Genomic DNA, 22,931 nt, shown 5'->3' with positions numbered 1-22,931 from the left:
AGTTTTAGTAACTGTGCTGTGCGCTTCACCCAGTGTGGCGTATTAGTTCCAGCCGGTGAGCACAAGACGAGACTCTGTTCAATCTGCGGTTTATTTTATACTGAACTACGTCAATCCAGTTGACGTACATGTGAATGTAAAGCCACAGGTCAGGCAACAAGGTCGGTCTGATTGTTAATGTGATGTCCACAGTGGTTTGGAAACATAGAGGCACATATAATAGATGCAGCAGTAGGCGATTCGGCCCTTTGAGCCATTCAATATGACTATGTCTGATCATCCTAAATCAATACCCCGTTCATGATTTCACCCCATATAACTTGATTCCAATAGCCCTAAGAGCTCAATCTAACTATCTCTTGAAAACATCCAGTGAATTGACCTCCACCACCTTCTGTGGCAGATAATTCCACAGACTTATAACTCTCTGGGTGAAAAATATTTTCCTCACCTCAGTCCGAAATGGCCTACCCCTTATTGTTAATATGTGAGCCCTAGTTCTGGACTCCCCCAGTCCAATCCGTTAGGAATTGTATATGTTTCTAAGATCCTCTTTCTTCTTGCTAAATTCTAGTGAATTTAGAGAGAGCTCTCACACACTCAGTCTATATTTCTGTGCCTATTTATCAATTAATTCAAGAGAGCATTTCTCCGTCACTGCTGCGTCTGCATGGTACACATTAAAAATCAAAGACACACTTCAATAATCATGGCCATATTAAAATGGCCAACGTAAATGATAGACAGTTATAAAATTTGGTGTTTAATTCGCAGCTTTGAGAAAATTCCACTCCGATTGATGTTTAATTCCTTGGATTTCCAGGCTAGAGTTTAGTTTGAGGAGAGTGAAACACCTATTGGACACTTGCGAGGGAGATGATCGATGCGCCTCTGTTGTTAGTGACAACACCACCCAATACAGTATCGCCACTGTTATGCGGTCAGTGATGTGTCTGCTATGTGGCTACAACTGGGGAGGCCGATGACAGAGGACATTAGATATTACAGAACCAGTGATTCCAGTGGTGCGTCAAATGGGCGGGCAACAAATGGGTTTGGCCCGACTTGTCCATGGAGACCGAAGCGCCTGTCTGTGGTGATGTCATTCACTTGTTTTTGTCCCATTTCCATCCGTTCCTATCCGTGAAAAACAGCTGTCCAGATGATGTTTATTTGCTGTGGTGGTATCTGCCTCCACCACCTCTTATGTAAAGATTGCTCGACCTTTGGCATGGAATATCTGCCCATTCTTGGTGCACAGGAGGACGAGGGGTGATCTTTTAGTGGCGATTGAAATAATAAGAGATATAGATCGGGTCAACGCACAGAGGGGTCATTTTTCACATAAAGGGTGGTGGGTGTGTGAAACGAGCTGCAAGAGGAGATAGATCAGCCCGGTAATCAAAGAGTCCTACAGTGATACGGTGTTGAAACAGGCTCTTCGGCCCAACTTGCCCACACCGGCCAACATGCCCCATATGCACAAGTCCCTTCTGCCTGCATTTGGTCCATATCCCTCCAAACCTGTCCTAATCACATACCTATCTAACTGTATCATAAATGTCGCGAAAGTCCCTGCCTCATCTACCTCCTCTGGTATCTTTTCCACGCATCCAGCACCCTTTATGTGAACTAGGTATACGTCAGATTTCTATTTAATCTTTTCCCCTTCAACTTAAACCTGTGTCCTCTGCACTTCGATTCTTCAATCAGGGCAAGAGAATATGTGCTTCTACCCGATATATTCCTCTCATGATCTTGTACACCTTTATAAAATCACCCTTCTTCCTCCTGCGCATGAAGGAATCGGGTCTCTGCCTACTCAACCTAACCCTATAGGCCAGACCCTGACGACATACTTGTAAAATGTATCTGTGATGTTTCCAGATTGCAAAATCTTTCCAGTACCACAGTACCCAGAACGGAAAACAATAATCCAAATGCGGCCTCACTAAGGTCTTATACAACTTATACATAGTGCTCAATCATTCACTTTGTTGGTCCCGCCTATGTTGGACAACGCAATGCCTCTATTTCTCAGCATTAAATTCCATCAACCATTCCTCAACACACTTGGCTAATCGATCAAGATGCTACTGCAATTAGTCACAATCATCTTCATATTCTGCACAACCATCCACATTTGTTTTATCTGCAAACTTGCTAATGTTTCTCGTTGTGTTCTCATTCAAATCATTGATGCATATGACAGACATTAACGGGCCCAGCGCTGAAAACCGAGGCACAGGCCTCCAGTCCGGGAAGCAGCCGTCACCCTCTGCTTCATTCCATTAAGCCTTTTTTTATATCCATTCAGATATCTCTCCTTGTAGCTATATAAGCAACGAACAAAAAGTACTATCGCAAACTTTACGGGACATTTAGACAGGTGCTACGCCAGGACGTTTATAGGGATATGGGGATGAGGCACGTTGGCCGGTGTGTGCTGGCTGGGCCGAAGATGTTGTGAGAATCTATGAAGCTACGGCTCTAAAGCTTAAGGGAGTGTGCACTAATATAGCAGTAAGATATTACTCACTTGTCCGTGGATCTCTATACTGGGATCGTAGAACAGATTCATTTCAAGACAAAGCAGGTTAATCACACGTTTTTACATTATTATTACTGCAGTTCTATCCAATGGTCACCCATGTAGATTTATTCTGCAAACATGTCCAAACATCTGCAGTGGCTCAGCACCAGGCAAATGCTGTCAATGGTGCCATTGGTGAAATATATCTGAGCAGTGTGCGACAGAACTGGGTAACTGGTTGTTATGTGAGTTGGCCTGGGAATGGGTGATTCAAATAAATTGTAAGATTAAACGAGAACACCCGTTTGAAATTTGATCTTGATTTTATGATGAGTTACGATTAGCGATTACGTGAAGAAGCCCGTCATCCCGCTTGGCGCGTCATTCTTCAAAGCAGCGGTGTGGAATCACAGAAACAAGTAGTTGCCCATGTACATATTAAGAATTTGAGATCTGGAATTACCATGTGACCTTGATAATATGAGAGTGGGAGCGGTGGGCACGTAATGGCTCATCGTAACTCCTCATAAAATCAAGATCAAACTTCAAACTGGTAAATTCTCGTTTAATCTTACTATTTTATTTCGTAGTCACGTGAGTGACTACGTGAAGGTTTCAAAGCTCTGTGATTTCACGCCGGATTCGAATCCATGCGTAACACACTGCTTGAATTGACCATGGATGAGTGAAAAAAGATTCATGCATTCTGACATGACTTGGTTTGTTATGCTGATGCTTGATCATCCAATGAAAATAATAGTGACCCCTTTCATCCAGAGGAAACTATTAACAGAGTCAAAAATGGAGTTGGGAAATACCCCCGATTTGCCAAAGGTTGTATTAAAAGTTGGTAAAGTATGTTCGTTTGACCATCCAGCAGCTGCTAGGATGTTGTCCGAAGCAAACGTACGTAATCCTATGAGCTGATTTGGTAGCAGCCCCGGTGGAGTGCGTGTTAAAATATAAGTATTGACTCCTGCATTCACCAAACTCCCGTTTTACCACCTGAAGATGGTAGAACTAAACTTGTTATGAAATGTATACATATGTATATATTTCTTCCCCAAAATATTGCTTTGTTTGGAGCCTTAAGGCTCTAAGTGATCTAGACCTAACGTTGTGAATGTGTGACCACACATTCCCGAAGGTCCGTCGGTTATGCCATGAAACTGTATGTACCTCACGCCTGGTTAGCTCTGGTTTGTTAAATCAAAACATAATATATTATGTTATTAACTTATGTAACCACCCTGTCCAGTGCTAATTTATGTCATGACTGGACTCGTTGCACTGAGGCCAGTGCCGAGAGGATTATTACGTTTTGAGATGCGGCTTGAGATAAGGATGTAGCTGGAGCCCCCTTCTGAATTAATGTTAACATTTCGTCATGTCTCATACTCGCACGTTACTGGGCCTGGGAGAACTTGTGTTAAGATATCTTATATAATTCTGGATATCAGAGAGTGAGGCCCGACAGAGTGGGTTCCACTTGCTGCAGCAAATATGATGGGAAGCACGTTTGCACCATTTAATGGCACTCTAACTGAGTATTGTCAAAGACTCATAAGAAATTAAATCTAGGACATATGTTATACGTGCTGTATAGCATGTGCATGTGTATTCAGCTAAACCGTTTTCCATCTGCTGAAGTGGAGATGTTCTGCCTTTTTGGTGCTATCCTGCATTCTGCAGTGAGCACACTACGGATTTGTCAGACAACCCGCGGCGCAGGAAATCGGCTCGGTGTCTTCAAGTCAATGACTTGATGTATCATGGAGAGGCTGGTCTCCCGAGTCATAGGCTCTACCAGCAAATATTTATGCTTTGAATAACCATATAGTGTCAGGTCTCACGTTTGATATAGTTTCTGTTTCTTACTGTTTTTATTATTATTGTTTACATTCTTGTTTTATGTTGGTGTCTCAGATCTCCTCTCGTTTCAGGTCCCATTTTCTGTCATGTCGTTTCCCCTCGTGTGATTGTTGGCCCCGCACTGATCTGTTTCACCTGTGTCTCGTTATCCCCTGTTAGTCTGTGTAGTTCAGCCCTTTGTGTTTTAGTTCTCATTGCCAGTTCGTTGTGTATGCTACTTTGTATCACCTCGTGCCAGCTCTAGAAATATTTTGACCTTGTTATCTCGACCATTGCCTGTTTTTCGACCACTGTTTTTGCCTGCTCCTTGATTGTACTGTTGCCTCCGTTTTTTGCTTACCTGTGCAGACTTGGACCGATTAAACTCTGAAAACGGATCTGCCCTGTGTCTGAGCCTGCATTTGAGTAATCCTCCTCGTTCAGGTCTGATATTACGAACTGGCCTACAATGGACTCAGCGGGCTCTGATCTTTTTCGTGCAGCGCTCCATAAGAAAGAGGAGCGCATCTCGCATTACGAGGGTCAACTCACCTCGATCTTCGCCGGGTTCCGGGATCTCGGCGAGCGTCAGCAGGGGTTCGATGCGGACACCGGCTCACAGGTGAACACTTTAAGTTCCCGGTTTGAACACCTGGTTGCTCGGCTGGATTCTTTTATTTCTTACCGCGGCTCCCGTGCCTGCCGAGTCTGTTTCCTTGTATGTGTCTCCACGAGCTCCGATGGCCACGGCTGCCGCAGCGTCTGCATTCGTCCACCTGGCAAGACCGGAACACTTCTCGGGGGAATCGGAGACGTGTAGACCTTTTTTGATTCAGTGTGGACTGCATTTCCAACTTCATGCGGCTTCCTTTTCATCAGAACGCTCAAGGGTAGCCTTTATCATCACGCAGCTGTCGGGCAGAGCGGGGGGTTGGGCCACGGCGGAATGGTCTCGGAATTCTCCAGTTGGCCAGACGTCGGTCCTATTCATGGAAGCTCTGTCCCGCAGGTTTGATCACTCCAATCCTGGCCGAGAGGCTTCACAGCACCTGGTCTCCATGAAACAGGGTAATCGCACTGTTATGGATTTAGCTATTGACTTTCGAACTGTTGCTGCTAAGAGTGGATGGAATGAGGCTGCTTTGTTGGATGCTTTTCGCAATGGATTATCTGAAGCTATCAAAGAGAGGGGAGGTGTTTTTACTGTGGTGGACTGGGACATTTGTTGAATAGCTGTTCAGTAATAGACAAAGCTCACCAATGAAAGAGAGGACATTGGTGAGTTGTACCGCTCCTATGAGCCTTTCCACTCGCCAACTCACGGCTGTACAATTGTTGGTGCATTCCCAGCGTCACTCCCTGCATGCTTTGGTTGATTCTGGGGCAGATGAGAACTTATTGGACATTCGCTTGGCTGATCAATTCAAGCTGGAACGTGAAAAGCTTCAAAATCCTCTGGAGGCTGGTGCACTGGATGGGCGCCTACTGTGCAGGGTAACTCACCGAAGTCAACCTGTTCAACTCATCGTGGCAGGTAATCACATTGAGACCATCAGTTTTCACCCCCTCGACTCTTCTCTTCATCCTCTGGTTGTGGGGCTCCCTTGGCTGTCTGACCATAATCCTCACAAGAACTGGGGTACTGGGGAAGTAATATCCTGGGGGAATAACTGTAAACTCACCTGTCTGGTGCATGATTCTTCTCCTGAGCCTATGAAGGATCCGTCGAGGAGCAGTTTGCTGGGATCTTCCAGGACCACCCTCCGGCAGCCTCCCCGTTCAAGGGAGAGGGACTTTCCAGATCTCACCAATGTTCCCTCGTGTTATCTGGAGCTGAAGGAGGTGTTCAACAGGGCTAAGGCCACATCTCTTCCAACGCATAGACCGTACGACTGCTGCATCGACCTTCTGCCAGGTACAGCGCCTCCTAAGGGTAATCTCTGCTCCTTGTCTTCACCTGAGCGGCTCGCCATGGAAAAGTACATTGACGACGCCCTTGCTGCTGGGATCATCAGACCTTCCTCTTCACCTGCAGGAGCTGGATTCTTCTTTGGGGATAAAAAGGATAACGCACTTCGGCCCTGCATTGACTACAGAGGACTCAATGACATTACTGTTAAAACAGGTACCTTGTTCCTCTTATCTCCTCTGCATTTGAACTGTTAAAAGACGCTAAAGTATTCACTAAGTTAGATCTTAGAAATGCTTATCATCTGGTGAGGATAAGGGAGGGGGATGAATGGAAAACTGCGTTTTACACACCCAGTGGTCATTATGAATATCTGGTCATGCCGTTTGGACTTACTAATGCCCCAGCAGTTTTTCAAGGCCTGGTTAATGATGTATTACGTGACATGCTGAACAAATTTGTGTTTGTATACCTTGATGACATTTTGATCTTTTCTCCAGACGAGACTTCCCATGTGCAGCATGTACACCAGGTGCTGGAACGTTTGCTCCTGAATGATCTGTTTTCTGATGGACGCCACTGTCAGCCTTACATCTGGTTATCACGCGGAATCCAATGGGCAGACTGAACGCCTTAACCAGGAATTGGAGACAGGACTGCGGTGCTTGGTGGCATAGACCACTTCAACTTGGAGCAACCACCTTATTTGTGTGGAGTATGCACACAACACACTTCCTTGCTCATCCTCTGGACTCTCTCCATTCCAGTGTGCCTATGGTTATGAACCGCCATTGTTCCCTGCTGTGGAGAAGGAGTCCGGTGTGCCCTCCGCTCAGGTTCTCGTCCGTCGCTGTCGCAAGGTTTGGAATGGGGCTCGTCGGATGCTGTTGCGCAGTTCTGCGCGTTACAAGAGGATGGCTGACCGTGGAAGAACGCCGGCTCCAGTATAGTCACCTGACCAAAAGGTGTGGCTCTCCACTCGAGACTTACCTCTGAGGTTGGAATCCCGGAAGCTGGCTCCTCGTTTTGTTGGTCCTTTCACCATATCGAAGGTCATCAATCCTGTGGCGGTTCGTCTCCAACTCCCCCGTGCCTTGAGTTTCCAACCTACTTTCCATGTCTCCCGACTGAAGCCATTTAAGGATAGCCCTCTGGTCCCTGCCTCAAAACCCCCTCCGCCTCCCCGGCTCCTTGATGGGGGTCCAGTGTTTACGGTCAGCCGGTTGCTGGGGATGCGCCGGCGTGGTCGTGGTCGTCAGTATCTTGTGGATTGGCAGGGTTATGGACCTGAGGAGCGGTCTTGGGTGCCGGCTCGCAACATATGCGACCCTGCATTTATCAGGGAATATTGGCGCCAACATCCTGAAGATCCTGGGCCGTCAAGAGCCGGCCGTGGGGGGGGGGGGGGGGGGGGGGGGGGGGGGTACTGTCAGGTCTCACGTTTGATCAAGTTTCTATTTCTTATTGTTTTTATTATTATTGTTTGCATTATTGTTTTATTTTGGTCTCTCACATCTCCTCTCGTTTCAGGTCCCATTTCCTGTCATATTGTTTCCCCTCGTGTGATTATTGGCCCCGCCCTGATGTGTTTCACCTGTGCCTCGTATCCCCTGTTAGTCTGTGTATTTAAGCCTCTGTGTTTTAGTTTTCATTGCCAGTTCGTTGTGTATGTTACTTTGTTTCACCTCGTGCCAGCTCTAGAAATCTTTTGACCTTGTTATCTCGACCATTGCCTGTTTTTCGACCACTGTTTTTGCCTGCTCCTTGATTGCACTGTTGCCTCCGTTTTTTGCTTACCTGTGTACCGACTTGGACCGATTAATCTCTGAAAACTGATCTGCCCTGTGTCTGAGCCTGCATTTGAGGCCTCCTCCTCGTTCAGTTCTGATATATAGGTTCTGTATAATTCCCTATATTAGCGGGAACCGTGGTGCATATGTCAGTCAGGCAGATTGAGGCCTGAAGCGGTGTCTTGCTGTATAAATTGCAAAACCTCACTGATGAGGCATAATGGAGAAACACACATGCAATAATTCCTCCACCAAGTGGCGATAATGTATATTTTGCCACTGTACGCCACATGTTTTGCAGCTGGTAAATACGCTTGTATGTAAACTTATCGATATTCGATGTTCCTTCGAGCCAAAATGACATTAAATACTTTGTAGTCCAACATCCCTGTGTTTCAGAGATTTCACATGAGATAGTAGTTTCAAAAGATTAGGTAAATATCACAGGATATTTAAACTTCATAGCACCCATGTGACTGACATATGCCACCCCCATATTGTATCGATATGGAGTTGAGCATGCAGATTGTGCACAGTCTTACAATAACCTTTAACGTATAGAATGCACCGAGTTATAGGTAGTTAATACCAATTACTGAAAATTGCTAAATTTTGCAACCCGCATCCGCCTCCGTAACTGGAGATGGAATACCATACTCTTCATCTTTGAGCACTAGTATCAATTGTAATACTAAGTATATCCGACCAAAAATACTGGAGCCATGCAGAATATTGATACCATCGTGATTTCATTAGCGTCAGCTGAGGATAGCATAGGTGTATTTGAAATTACCTATATGGTGCTAGGGAGGTTAATTATTTGCATGTTTTAACTTCAGGTAATGCAAATCCCAATTTGCACCGCGGATACACAGCTGCTACATTGTCAACTACATCTTGCTGAATATAAAACTGCTTAATAACCAACGAGGTTGTTGCAGTGTGCTGTGAATTGCATATCTTGCTCCAGGGTGTAATCCCTTGTTAGTTGATAGTTAAATGTTATCCCCAATAATCAGTAGTTCTGATGGGTGTCAACTTAAATTTAACTAGATGGGTGGGACCCAGATTCTTCAAATATAGTTTGGGCCTATAACAGTTAATTGTTTACAAAACCCAGCGTTTAACATCATTCCTGATAAATGATAACTAATGTTCTTGAGCGCTGAGCAGCCCAAGCTCCGTTTGGAAATTTGGTAAATAAACCTGGGAACTGTAGTTAGCCTATTTTCCAACGCTTTAACTGTTATAATAGTCCCATCCAGGTAAATTTCAAATATATCTGGCGATTCCAGGGAATAGGAACTGCACAGCATGCATCTTTGAGATTGATGCTTGCCATATAGCTCCTATAAAACAGTTGTTAGACTGTAACAAAATGTATTATTCTGAAAGTCTGTACTGCACATACGAGTTAAACCTGCATGAAGTGATATCCTCCATCTGTCATCTGTCCTGAAAGGCAATCCTGCGCATAATACTGGGCCTGCATCGAAGACAACTCCGGTCCCAATTCCAAGTTTGATTGGAACCTAGGTATGTTGTGCAGTAAAAGTAATCACATGTTATTATCTGTTTTTTATAAACCAGATATGGAACTCATGTTGTTTTTCATTTTGAACAAAAAAATACACAAGAGTAAAATTACCAACATGTAACTGGTCCACAATCGCTTGTTTCGGTAGACCCAGACCCACCTACCTCCATGTCTACCGGTGGTCTTGTGGTAAGCCCAAAGGCTGCTGATGCGGGATTTTTTTCTCTCCTTGATTGGGGTAGGACTGATAGGGGGTGTGGATTCCATGTTTCTCCTGACCCCTGCTTGGGTCTTGGTCTGAAACCTCATCATACTGAGCCTGCCTTGTAAGACAATTCTGGCCGTAACTCTGAGTCTGCCATTCAAAGACGACTCTGATCATATTTCCGTGCCCAGCTTTCAAGCTACCACCGGCATCAGTGAACCGCTTACCCCTATGGAGGTGTGGGATGTGTTGTCGCCTACTGATGAAGCTGTGCTTGTCGTTGGTAGCTTGATTAGTCCGACAGCGTTTGCTTCCTTCTTCTGTTCTTACCTCAAGAGAGGATTCGGGGGCAGGTTTCTCCAATGTCACCCTGATAGCGCTGTTCCCTTGCCGTCACTTGTAGCTTGAGAACTCTGGCCTCTTTCCGGAATCCTGCCAACGGCTGGATACAAACTCTTCTGGCAGCAAACCCTTTGTTTGCCAGTACTCTTGAGGCCATATGCATGTACTTTAATATGTTCATACTTTAAATTTGAGATCAGTTACCTACTGATCACTCGCACTCCCATCCACAGAGAGCGAGATTTTTAGGCAGCCCTGAAAATAGGTGCTGCTGCAGGCCCCTGCGATACCTGCGCTGACATGGCCCCCCCAGCGGACCTACATCAGGTTCTTGATTTGAGTCAGACTGAAACTGACCTTGGGTGCTCCTCGCCTCAGAGCAGGATACATTTGTGCAACCATGAATCAGGTGCCGCTGCCTGCGGGTTCTCCATAATAGCCGGGCTGATATCTCCCTCCTTTGAAGTATATCATTGTGGAGCTCCTCTCCACCAGGTGCCCCATGTGGGTTTGAACATTTAAACACGTTACCCATGTAGGAGGTAATCCTCTCCATCCGGAATCCTCCTGGCCCGAAATGTTTGCGTGCTTTCTCCTTGCGCTCCCTTCCTCAGAGCGAGAAATCAAATAGTGGCTAACCTTCCAATTGGGTTTGCCCAGGTACTCCTGACCCGTTTTGTTTTAATGAATGGGCCTCTTCCCTGGACTCCCCTCTGCAGGGATGAGATATAATTTAATGGCTAACCCTCCAATTGGGTTTGACTAGGTATTCCTGGCCCGTTTTGTTTTAATGGATGGGCCTCTTCCCTGCACTCCCCTCCGCAGAGAGGGAGATACATTTTTTATGACTAACCACCAACGGCTGGCTTGGTACTGTCGGCATCAGTGCCAGCGCTTTGAGAGGCGAATTTCAACCGGCACCTCGCACTACAGCGGTGTCCGTAGCGGATCTCGCGGTCCATTTCCGGTTATCCCCGAGGTCATGACTGGGATTCCCTATCCGTGACTGGGGTTCCCGCGGTCCATAGTGATTTACCCGCGTCTCGTCCAGACTTCGCCCCCAATCCAGCAGGCAAACTCTGTAATGTGTTTCCTGCAAAACAAAAACCAATCCCAGAGGTAAGTTTAAAACTTACCTTGATGGTTTAAACTTACCGCTGGACAGCGCGAATGCTGCCGCCAGTCGGCTCGTTTGCGCAAAGCGAGTCAACGTAATGACGCGCCAAGTGGGATGACGGCCTTCTTCACGTAGTCACTCACGTGACTCCGAAGTAAAATTTGCCTATGTCTGACGACAGTGTGGTCAGTGATGGGTCTGGATAAGCAGTGATATTATCAGAGTGGTCAGTGGATACGCAGTGACATGATCTAATTACATCTGACTGTTATGTTTTACATTTGAAATTATGTAACATAAAGAATCCCTTCTTTTTTAGTTCAAATGTTTGACTATAAAGGGTTAACTGAAGTACAGTATCCATAATTAATCTCATCTGTAATGAGAACTAACTCCATCTTGCTGATCTTTCTCCATCCATCACGACAGATGAGGTTGCATTGATTTTTATTTTCATCTTAATAAACAGTAGTTACAAATAATAATTGCCTCTCTCCGGCATATCATTGAAAGAAAAACATATAATGCGGAAAATTAATGTGCAGCTACAGATCTGAGAAAGGGGGAGTGAAGTAACTGTGCCGTATGTCCAGTTAGGAATATTAGTTCCAGCCGGTGAACACTAGCTGTGGCTCTGTTCAATCTATGTTGGTTATTCTGTAGTGAACAACTTCAGTCCAATAGCAGGTAGATGTGAATTAAAACCCACAGACCAGACATCAAGTTCGTTTGAGTGTAAATTACCAACTCATCCGCCTAGGATGTCCACACAGCAGTACAGAGAAAGCTGCCACTCACGCAGACTCTTTTATGTGCCTATGTATTAATCATATCTCCCATCCTGCAGTGTAAACTTGGTACCGGTAGAAACTGAAACGAACACTTCAATGAGCAGGGACTGTTATTAAAAATGCCAATGTATATGACAGCCAATTATATTATGTTTTCTACCTCATCTGCATCTTTTAGAAATGTGGACACCTGTTGATGTTTAATTCTGTGCTGTGCCTGGCGCAAACTTCAGACACAGTTTGATCGTCTTTCATGGAGAACGATAGTGCATTATATTTCTTCTGAGCTATTCCCATTATCCCGCATATGAATCATCTCCCTCTAAACCATTCCGCACATGTCCTTGTCCAAATGTCTGTGTGTTATTATCATTACGCTAGCTATGATCAATGCAATCCTACTGCGCTCCAGGGAATAAAGTTCTGGCGTGCCCAACCTTTCCTTCTATCTCCGACCATTGTTTCCAGTCAACTTGTTGGAAAATATTGTCTGCACTCTTCAAAAACTAGTTGTGTATTTCCTAATCATGGTGACGGAAATGAACACATTACTCCAAGAACATCCCCACCAACATCTTGTCCAGCTTACCTTAACTTTCCAACTTCTCCGTTATATTCAGTGACTGATGGAAACATTGTGCCAAAAAAACTCTCTTCTCCACCCTATCTCCTTGTACTTCCGTTTTCTTGCAACCATGTGCTTTTCCTCCTAGATCCCTCTGCTCTACAACACTCCCCTGGTACCTACCATTCACGGTGAAGATGATGCCCGGATTTGACTTCCCAAAATTAAAACCTCACAATATCTGAAAGAAACACAATTTGCTATTTCTCAGCCCACTTTCCAAGTTGAAAAAGTTCCTACTTAAATTAAAAGCATAAGGGGTAAGCCACTTACAACAGAGATGAGGAAAAACTTTTTCACACAGTGGTTTGCGAAAATGTGGAACTCTCTGCCTCAGAAGGCAATGGAGGAAATTCTCTGTATGCTTTCAAGAGAGAGTTGGATAGAACTCTTAAAGATAGCGGAGTCCAGGTAGAGTCAGGAATGTGGTACTGAGTGTGGATGATCAGCTATGATCACAGAGAATGTCAGTGCTGGCTTGACGGGCCGAATGGCCGAATTGTTTATTGATTATTGTCTATCTATTGATAACTACTTAGGTGTCAACAACAAACTTTAATTTGTTGTCAACTACAAATTAAAACATTAGTCCTTGTACATGTTCATGCAACTCATTGCTATAGACGTCAAACATCAATGAGCCCAGCACCAATTCCTGAGACATACAACCATTCCTTGCTCAATGAACGGATTTGTACCATATGCATCTTTAACACTATCTACTGTTGTTATTACATTCAGGGAGCCATGGACCTGGAAATGTGGGGTGGAATATCTGCCCATCAGAATTCCCTTAAATATTTCCCCTTTCGATTAAACTTAAATTCTCTAGTTTTAGATTGCCCCAACCTGGGAAATAACTGTGACCATCTACTCAATCCTGCTGTAGTTTACATACATTTACAAGCCTCAGTAATGTCGCCCCTCTGCATTCCCGTTCCAATGAGACCAATTCCACCCGATTTAACCTGTCTTCTAACTAACGCCAAACATCCCAGATAACATCCTGATGAATCTGTTCCACACTGTCCCTGGCAATAGGACATAATTCCTATAATATGGTGAGCACAACTACACAAAACGGCCTCGCAAATATTTGAAACACAGCTGAGGAGAGCGCTGTACTTAGATGTGCAGTTGAGTATTGATTTTTATTTATTTGTATGTTCAGCTGTAGTGCAAGTATATTCAGAATCAGACACAGATGGGAAATTAAATGATCAGTGGGTTCGGAGGTGTCAGTGCCGATGAGCTGGATCCGAGGCAAAAAGGTGAATTAACTGTAGAGGGATCGTGGACGACAGGTACATAGTTCGTTGAAAGTAGCATCACATGTAGATAGGTTGGTCAAAACGGCTTTTGGCTCATTGGCCTTTATCTGCCAGAACATTGAGTATAGATGTTGGGAGGTCATGTTGCAGATGAGGTTGCAGACGCGGGGCGAAAGAAAGAGGGGAGAAGAGATTCACATCAAGATACACCTGGTAAAACACATTTTTAACATTCAATTTTTGGTACAGCATATATGTCCATTCATCTGCAGTGGGCAGCATGAGGCAAATGTTGCCATTGGTGTCACCGGTGGAAATATATCTGAGCAGTGTGCGACGGAATTGTGAACTGGTTGTTACGTGAGATGTCCTGGGAATTGTTGTGGACCAAAGGTGAATTAACTGTAGAGCAGAGGGACCTCGGATGACAGGTGCAGATTGAGTAGAAAATAACATCACATTTAGATATGTTGGAAATAAAGCCTTTTGGCTCATTGGCCTTCATCGATCACCGCAATGATTATAGAAGTCGGGAAGTCATGTTGCAGTTGTATACGACGTTGGTGAGGCTACATTGTTCCTCCGGCAGCTTGTTCCATACATCCACCACCCATTGTGTGAAGAAGTTAACCCTAATTAATATGTTCTCCTTCACATATGTCCTCCGGAGCTCGATTGGCCTACTCAAGGCAAGAGACGCTATGCATCTACACGATCTTTACCTCATGATCTTATATGCTTCTATTCGATCACCCGTCATCCTCCTGCGCTCCAAAAAGATCAATCCCGCCCAATCGAATCAGTCTTCTAACTAACGATGTTCATTCCAGATAACATCCTGGTGAATCTGTTCCGCATTGCTTCTGGGAATAGGACATCATTTCTGTAAAGAGTTCTAGTCACACACCGTATATTTACTACTTCTTTATTCATACTACACACACAGACTGCTTCTCATAGCTGTTCGTGGGCTGTCACCGAAGCTAGAGAGAGAAACAGAGAGGTGGGGAGGTTACAATTATACTAGTGATATGGGGAGTGGTTTAGTAGTGATGAAGTCATTATGTTAAAGGCACATGCACAACCCTCTACATCCTTCCCCTTGGAAACGAAACAAAACAGAATGACAGGGCGACCACGACTCATGCGCTAGTAGCAATTTAACAACAGTGTTTAAGCATAGTCCCCATAACGGTCAGGGGGCCTGACCACGCGCCCGGAGCGGGTACGCAACTCGCCACTTTCCTTCTCCGCAGGAACAACAGGAGACGGGACTGGGGGGGGAGTACGAACCGGAGATCCAGGGGGGGGGGAGGAGACCGAGGGGGCGAAACGGTAGCAGCGGCAGGTGGACGAGGCTGCTGAATCGGGCTAGAGGCAGGAGGTGGAGGGTGATAAAGCTGAGAAGGCAGGGTGCGAGGCATCCGAGGAGGGGCCGGAGAAGCCGAAGCCACGGGAGGTGCAAAAGGGGCAGAAGGAGGAGGAGGAGGCTCATTGACCAGACGAAGGTGCTGACGGGACCGGCGATAGACGGTGCCATCATGGTCAACCAGGTAGGGACGTGGCGAGCTAGCAGACTCGACGACCACGGCCAGACGAGAGTCGCCGGAGGGGGATTGCATACGTACCACCTGGCCAGGGAACAGGCGTGGGAGGGGGCGGCAGGACTTGTCGTGGGAGCGCTTCTGGACCTCGTGCTTGTGGGCAATGCGCTCCTGGACAGCCTTAAGCGGCTTTTTCACGGGGCGACTTGACGCAAGAGTTAACCAGAGTTTAACATCGTGGGAACCTCGTGCGATAACAGTACGGCATTCGTGGACCACCGTGGACCACCGTAGCGCTAACGGCAGGTAATCGTGTAACTGGTCACTCGGGAGTAAATTCAAGAAAGTTTGAATTTCTCCAAAAGTGACTTGTACACTTGTGGTTGAGCATTGCAACATTGTATGAACATAGTGGCCAGTGCGATATCCGTGCGATATCCGTAATAACTCTTGCGGGCACCGTGGGAACTCCTGCGAACGGTGAGTAACTGAGCAGTTTGATTGTCAGTGCTTGTTTTACCTCATTGTTAAATAAATATATTTTTTACTATCAGATTGATGTCTGCAATTCTTCATTAACACATCACTACAAGATGAATGCCTCTAATGTTATAATCCCTCTCATTCTGAAACAAAATAGTTGAAGGGAGGTGAAATAATCACATTTTCATTCTTTTTCATGTTTGAGTGTTCAGGTACCTCACTTTCTTTAACTTTTGTGCCTCTATGCAAGTATCTCTCCCCCCCCCCCCCCTCCCCCTACTTCCACCCACACACAAATGCTGGAGAAATTCAGCGGGTGCAGCAGCATCTATGGAACGAAGGAAATAGGCAACGTTTCGGCCCGAAACGTTGCCTACTTCCTTCGCTCCATAGATGCTGCTGCACCCGCTGAGTTTCTCCAGCATTATTGTGTGTGGGTGGAAGTAGGGGGGAGGGAGAGAGAGATACTTGCATAGAGGCACAAAAGTTAAAGAAAGGGCAGATAAACAGAGAGGGGGGGGGACTTCCCTCAGTGCCCATCTGTTACCATTAATTGGACAGTTCGGTCTGTGAAACGCAACACGCCAGCCCCGACATCCAGCCCGGTGGTCGGTCCTTTGAAGATAGACACCAGTTGCTTGGAGCAACTCAGCCGGACAGGCAGCAACTCTGGAGAGAAGGAACGGGTGGCGTTTCGGGTCGAGAGCCTTCTTCAGACTGAGGTCAATCCCCTGCATGGATAACAGGAGTCCCAGCCAACACGACAATCGCCCGCTGCACAGTCTCGGAGCTTCCACTGCGAAAACGGTGCCTACATTTGAGCACTTATGTGACTGAACCATCCTAACACCAACCACAGAGCATTCCTGAACTACTACCTACCTTATTCGAGACCCTCGGAATGGGTGACGTTTCGGGACGAGACTCTGAAGAAGGGTCTCGAACCGAAACGTCACACATTCCTTCTCTCCAGAGATGCTGCCCGTCCCGCTGTGTTACTCCAGCATTTCGTGTCTATCTTCCGTATGCTCTGTGATGGTCATCTCGGAGTCAAGTGGCAACTCTGGTCTGTAGACACGAGGAACTGCAGACGCAGGAATCACGAGCAAAACACAGAGCGTTGGACGAGCCTGACCCTTTGAGTTCCTCCATCACTTTGTGTTGAAGTCAGGTCTGGACATTGCTTGGCTCAGTCTCAGTAGCCGGCTAACTAGGAAGGTCGAGTCAAAGTCCAGCACTAACACTCAAGAAATAACGTTTGCGGCCTGATGTTCCCAATATTTAATTGAAATCATTAATAAAGTAAATAAATAGATACCGGTCTAATCAGTATCTACAGGATTGGACAGGCTAGATGCAGGAAGAATTTTCCCGATGTTGGGGGAGTCCAGAACCAGGGTCCCACTTTTACAGTCTACCGTGGGAACTCTTTAACTCAGTAAAGTAAAGTAAAGTAAAGTAGCCGTTATTGTCATATCAGCGCACAGGCAGCAGTTGATTGTTGCTCTATTCAGTTTCCCAGGGGGTCGGGACGGGACTGGAGTTGGGAGGGAAGGGTGGGCGAGTCGAGGGAGAGGAGGGGGAGACAGATGGGGGTGTCTTCATTTACTGGCGGCGGGTGTCTGTCACTGAAACAGGCAGGTGAGATACAACATCCACCTTGTGTGTGCCTCTCTCTCTCTCTCTCTCCCTCCCTCTTACACAGGCTGAGAGACTCTGCCTCTGTGAGTGTACGTCTCTTTCTCCTCCTCTCCCACACACAGTAAGACCGAGGTACTGTGCTCAGTCCATCTGTGTCTCCCACATACACAGTAAAACATGTCTCCAAATGAGCCAATTCAACCAAGGGAGGATATTTATAGTGTGTGAAAAAAAAGTGACATCATTTGTGCCACGTGATGATTTAACAACACTTCACAATGTTCATTCAAGATTTAACGGGAAAGCTCGGGAGACGGACAAGTCACTCGCACAAATAACAGAAATGCCGAGTACCGTGGGAACTCTTTATCTACCCCCCCCCCCCCCCGTTATATCATGTGATATCGTGCTAGACCACGACCACTTCACTCTGGTTACATCTTGCGTCAAGTCGCCCCGTGAAAAAGCCGCATTAGGCTGCTGGACAGTGGGCACGAGCGACCGCTGGGAAACCGGGATGGGAGGCCGTGTAGTGCGGGACATTAGCCGCTGTGCAGGCGAGCCCAGGGCAGGGTCACGGGAGATATTGCGGAGATTGAGGAGGGCCAGGCAGAAATCGGAGCCGGATAACCGGCAGTGCTCCAGCAAGTCTTTGGCGCTGCGAACAGCGCGTTCGGCTAGGCCGTTGCTCTGCGGGCATTCGGGGCTGCTCGTGAAATGCCTGAAGTTGCAGGTGGCAGCGAAATCCCGAAACTCAGCGCTGGAGAATTGGCTGCCATTGTCAGGTTGCAGACTCGCCGGGGAGCCAAAGGTGGCAAAGTGACGGCGCAGCCTCCTGATGACCGCGGCGGATGTCAGTGAATGCAGCTGGTCCACTTCGAACCAGCTGGAGTACGAGTCCACCAGAACCAGGAAATGTTTGCCACGCCACTCAAAAATATCGGTGGCCACCGCCGTCCAGGGCAGTGCGGGGGCCGGTTGCTGCAGGAGCGGCTGGCGTTGTTGATGTGGGGACCGACTATTGCAGGTAGAGCAGGCAGAGACCCTCTCCCTGATGTCGTTGGCCATGCCTGGCCAGTAGAATTGGCTCTGGGCCTGGGACAGAGTTGCTTCGGCCCCGGGGTGACCGCTGTGGGCTGCGTTGAAGTAGTGGTCCCGCAGCGCAGCAGGCAGCACAAACTTGTGGCCCTTCACCACCACCCCGTCGTGCAGCACCAGTTCGTCGCAGACCAGGAAGTAGGGCACGGCGCCGGCCGGCAGGGACGAGCGACGGTCAGGCCAGCCACCCCGGATGACGTCGGCAAGTTGTTGTAGGGCAGGATCCATGGCAGTGTGCTTGACCAGGGACTGCATCTGTTGTGAGGGTACAATATTGACATTAAGCACCATCAGGTCCGACGACTCATACGGGTGGCGGGTGGTGGAAGTCAGCGGCGCGCGGGACAATGTGTCGGCCACAAACATTTATTTGCCCTTACGGTACACAATACGGAACGTGAAGCGCTGAAGCTGCAGCATCATTCGCTGCAGACGGGACGAGGCGACGTGGATGGGTTTGTTTAAGATAGTGACCAGAGGGTGGTGGTCGGTCTCGACCGTGAAGGTGTTGCCGAGAATATAGTCTTTAAACTTGGAACAGGCAAACACCACGGCGAGCAACTCCTTTTCAATTTGAGCGTAACGCTGCTCAGCCGGGGTCATGGTGCGGGACGCGTAAGAAACGGGCAGCTGTTGGTCATCGTAGAGCTGCAGGCAAGCGGCACCAAGACCGAACTTGGAAGCGTCGCAGGTCAGGACAATAGGACGTTTCAGGTCGAAGAACTTGAGCGTAGGGGTACTGACCAGCCTGGACTTCAGGATTTCGAAAGCCCTCTGATGTTCGGGGAACCAAGCCCAGGCAATGTCTTTTTTGGTCAGCTCCCGCAGGGGCGCGCGCAGCTCGCTGAGGTCGGGGATGAACTTCCCGAGATAATTGACCATGCCCAGGAAGCGCTGCAGGCTGGGCACGTCGGAGGGTGCAGACATCCCGGAGACCGCAGCCGTCTTCTGCGGGTCCGGCTTCAGCCCCGCAGCCGTGAAAACGTGGCCCACATAGGTGACCTCCGGGACGCGGAAACGACACTTCTTCGGGTTGAGCTTCAGGTTGATCTCGCGGACCCGATCCAGGACCTGGCGGAGGTGACGGTCGTGCTCGGAAATGTCCTTACGGTAGACCAGAATGTCGTCGACGATGATGGTACAAAGTAGACCGGCAAACAGCTGCTCCATCGTTCGCTGGAAGACCTCGCTGGCAGAGTTGATCCCGAACGGCAAGCGGAGGAACCGGAACCGGCCGAAGGGCGTGCTGAAGGTGGTCAGGAAGGAGGAACGTTCATCCAACGGTATCTGCCAGAAGGAGCTCTTGGCATCGAGGACCGAGAAGACCGTGGCCGGCCCAACCTGTGCAGCGACGTCCTCCACCGTCCGCATAGGGCAGTGTGGGCGCTTGATGGCAAGGTTCAGGACCTTGGGATTGATACAGATCCGGATTTCGCTCTTGTCTTTCTTAGCCGCGACCACCAAGGTGGAGACCCACCTTGTGGGATCAGTCACCTCCTTGAGGACGCCAGTTGCCACCATGTGTTGCAGAGTCGACTCCACCTTGTCCTTCGTGGCAAAGGAGACGCGGTGCGGCGGGCGGATCACGGGCTCAACGTCTGGGTCGACAACAATCCTGTAGCTGCAGGGCAGCCTGCCCATCACATCGTCGAAATGGTCAGGGTACTCGTTAAGCGGGTCCAGGGTGGAGCGCACCAGATGGATATCACGGTGGAACGAGACTAAGCCGAGGTCCTGGCACGCTCGTGCGCCCAACAGGGTGACGTTGTCAGTGTCCAGCAGATAAAATGTGAGGGGTCGAGAGGCCTGCAGGACCTTGCATAGTAATGTAGCCGTGCCGACAGGTTCCAGCACGCCTCCCCCGTAGGCATGCAGCAGGGAGTCGTTGGGAGTAACTCTCTCACCAGACCTTATCTTCTTGAAGAGGCTCAGGGACATAACATTCGCGACGGCACCGGTATCGACCTTGGCAGGGAAAGAGGAGCCGTTCACAACAACGCGAACTGAAGGGTCTGCAATCAGGGCAGGTGCATCCAGCAGCGAGAATATGCTGGTGTCGTCGTGGGAGGAGCCGTTATCAGAATCGGGGAGTTCGTCTAGGTGGTACTGGGAACCGACCGCGCTATCAGCCTTAGCAAGGTTGTTGACCATTCCCCGAGGAGCAGAAGCCTGTTTCCCACGGGAACGGCATGCGGCAGAAAAGTGGTTCAGTTTCCTGCAAAAATTGCAAGATTTGCCTAGCGCCGGGCAGACATTGAATTGGTGGGAGGCAAAGTTACAGTTGGGGCAGCGCTGGGGACCACCACCACCGCTGGGGGTACCCGTTGCCGCGGCGGGGCAGAGGGGCGCTGGCGGCCCGTAACAATGGCAAAGTTAATGTCCTGGGCAGCAGGCGGCACCGCGGAGGCGACAGCCGCGGCCATGCGAGAAGCATGCACGGCATCGTCCAAGGTCAAATCGGGCTTCCGCAGAAGTTCGGACCGAAGGTTCACGCCCTGCAACCCATAAATCAGGACATCGCGGGTCAATTGCTCGGGGGTCACTTAGTCCAGGTGGCAGCGTCGCGCTAAATGCCGTAACGCAGCTATGTAGTTGTCAATCGACTCACCGGGGTTTTGACGCCGGGAGAAAATTTTGAACCGTTCAAGAATGCTGTTGGTGGGAATGTCACACAGCGCAGTAAACTTAGCGATAAGACATACCGGGTCCCGGGCATCTTCACCAACGCCGTAGACGAATGACTCAGATCGCTCCAGGGCTTCAGGACCAGCAAGGTTGAGGAGCAGGGAGGCTTGCGTTACCGGGAGGGCTGCAGGGTGGGCAATCGTAAGGTAATGATGAACGTCCCGCCGAAAGACCCCCCACCGGTGTGCAATGTCCGAGTCAAAGACCAGGACATCAGGTTTGCGGCAAGAGTGTGCCATGGCACAGAAGACACACAAGATAACGGGAAAGGGAACTGGGAGAGAAACAAATAAAACCCGTTAGACAGGAGACGCAGGGTACGTCTCTGACACCATGTAAAGCTTCTAGTCACACACCGTATCTTTACTACTTCTTTATTCATACTACACACACAGACTGCTTCTCATAGCTGTTCGTGGTCTGTCACCGAAGCGAGAGAGAGAGAGAGAGAGAGAGAGAGAGAGAGAGAGAGAGAGAGAGAGAGAGAGAGAGAGAGAGAGAGAGAGGTGGGGAGGTTACACTTATACTAGTGATATGGGGAGTGGTTTAGTAGTGATGAAGTCATTATGTTAAAGGCACATGCACAACCCTCTACAATTTCTATAATATGGTGACCAGAATTATACAAACGGGCCTCGTAGACATTTAAAGTACAAATGAGGAGAGCGCTGCCCTTGGAGGAACAGTCCAGTCTTGATTTTTCCTTATTTGGATGTTCAGCTGTAGTGCAAGTGTGTTCAGAATCAGAAGCAGATGGGAAGTGAAACCATCAGTGAGCTCAGAGGTGTCAGTACCTATGAGATAAAACCGATGTAAAAAGTGAATAAACTGTAGAGCGGAGGGAGCATCAGTGTGAAGAAGAGTCTTGTCCATAATCATCACATATTCCTTCTCTCCGGAGATGCTGCCTGTCCCGCTGAGGTACTACTGCATTTTATGACTGCAATCTTTGAAATCTAAGATAACGGTGCAAAGTGGGTTGAATGTAGCATCACAGGTAGATAGGGAGGTCAACAAGGTCATACAAAGACACATCAGCCTTCATTAGTCAAAGCATTGAGCAAAAAAGTTGGGAGGTCATGTTGTAGTTGTATAAGACGTTGGTGAGGCCGTATTTAGAGTATTGTGTTCAGTTTTTGGCACATTGGATAAATGGTGTAAAGATGGAAAGGGCATAAATACGATTTATGAGGATGTTGCCAGGACTTGAGGTCGTGATCTAGAGTGAGAGATTCAGTTGGATAGTACTTTATTCCTTGATGTGCAGGAGGATGAGGGATGATCTTTGAGGTGACCAACATCCTAAGAGTAATACATCGGGTTGACGCACAGAGTTGTGGAATCAAAAACCAGGGACATTGGTTCAAGATGAGACGGGACGATTGAATGGAGACTGAACGGTAACTTTTTCACACCAAGTGTAGTGGGGGTGTTGAACGAGCTGCCAAAGGAGGTTGTTGAGGCCAGTACTATTGCAATGTTTAAGGAGCATGTAGGAAGGTACATGGC

At 47.9% G+C, this 22,931-nt stretch overlaps 1 long non-coding RNA gene across 1 annotated transcript; it reads left to right on the top strand.

Annotated features, from left to right (window-relative positions):
- The first annotated feature begins 6,046 nt into the window (after window positions 1–6,046).
- On the top strand, window positions 6,047–22,549 carry LOC116970258. Its single transcript, XR_004411086.1, has 3 exons — window positions 6,047–6,056; window positions 14,005–14,109; window positions 22,499–22,549. It is a non-coding gene; the product is annotated as an uncharacterized LOC116970258 (long non-coding RNA).
- The last annotated feature ends 382 nt before the right edge of the window (window positions 22,550–22,931 follow it).

This window comes from Amblyraja radiata, unplaced genomic scaffold (assembly GCF_010909765.2).
Source record: "Amblyraja radiata isolate CabotCenter1 unplaced genomic scaffold, sAmbRad1.1.pri scaffold_680_ctg1, whole genome shotgun sequence".
NCBI lineage: Eukaryota > Metazoa > Chordata > Chondrichthyes > Rajiformes > Rajidae > Amblyraja > Amblyraja radiata.
This window is presented reverse-complemented; position numbering and strand designations above follow the sequence as displayed.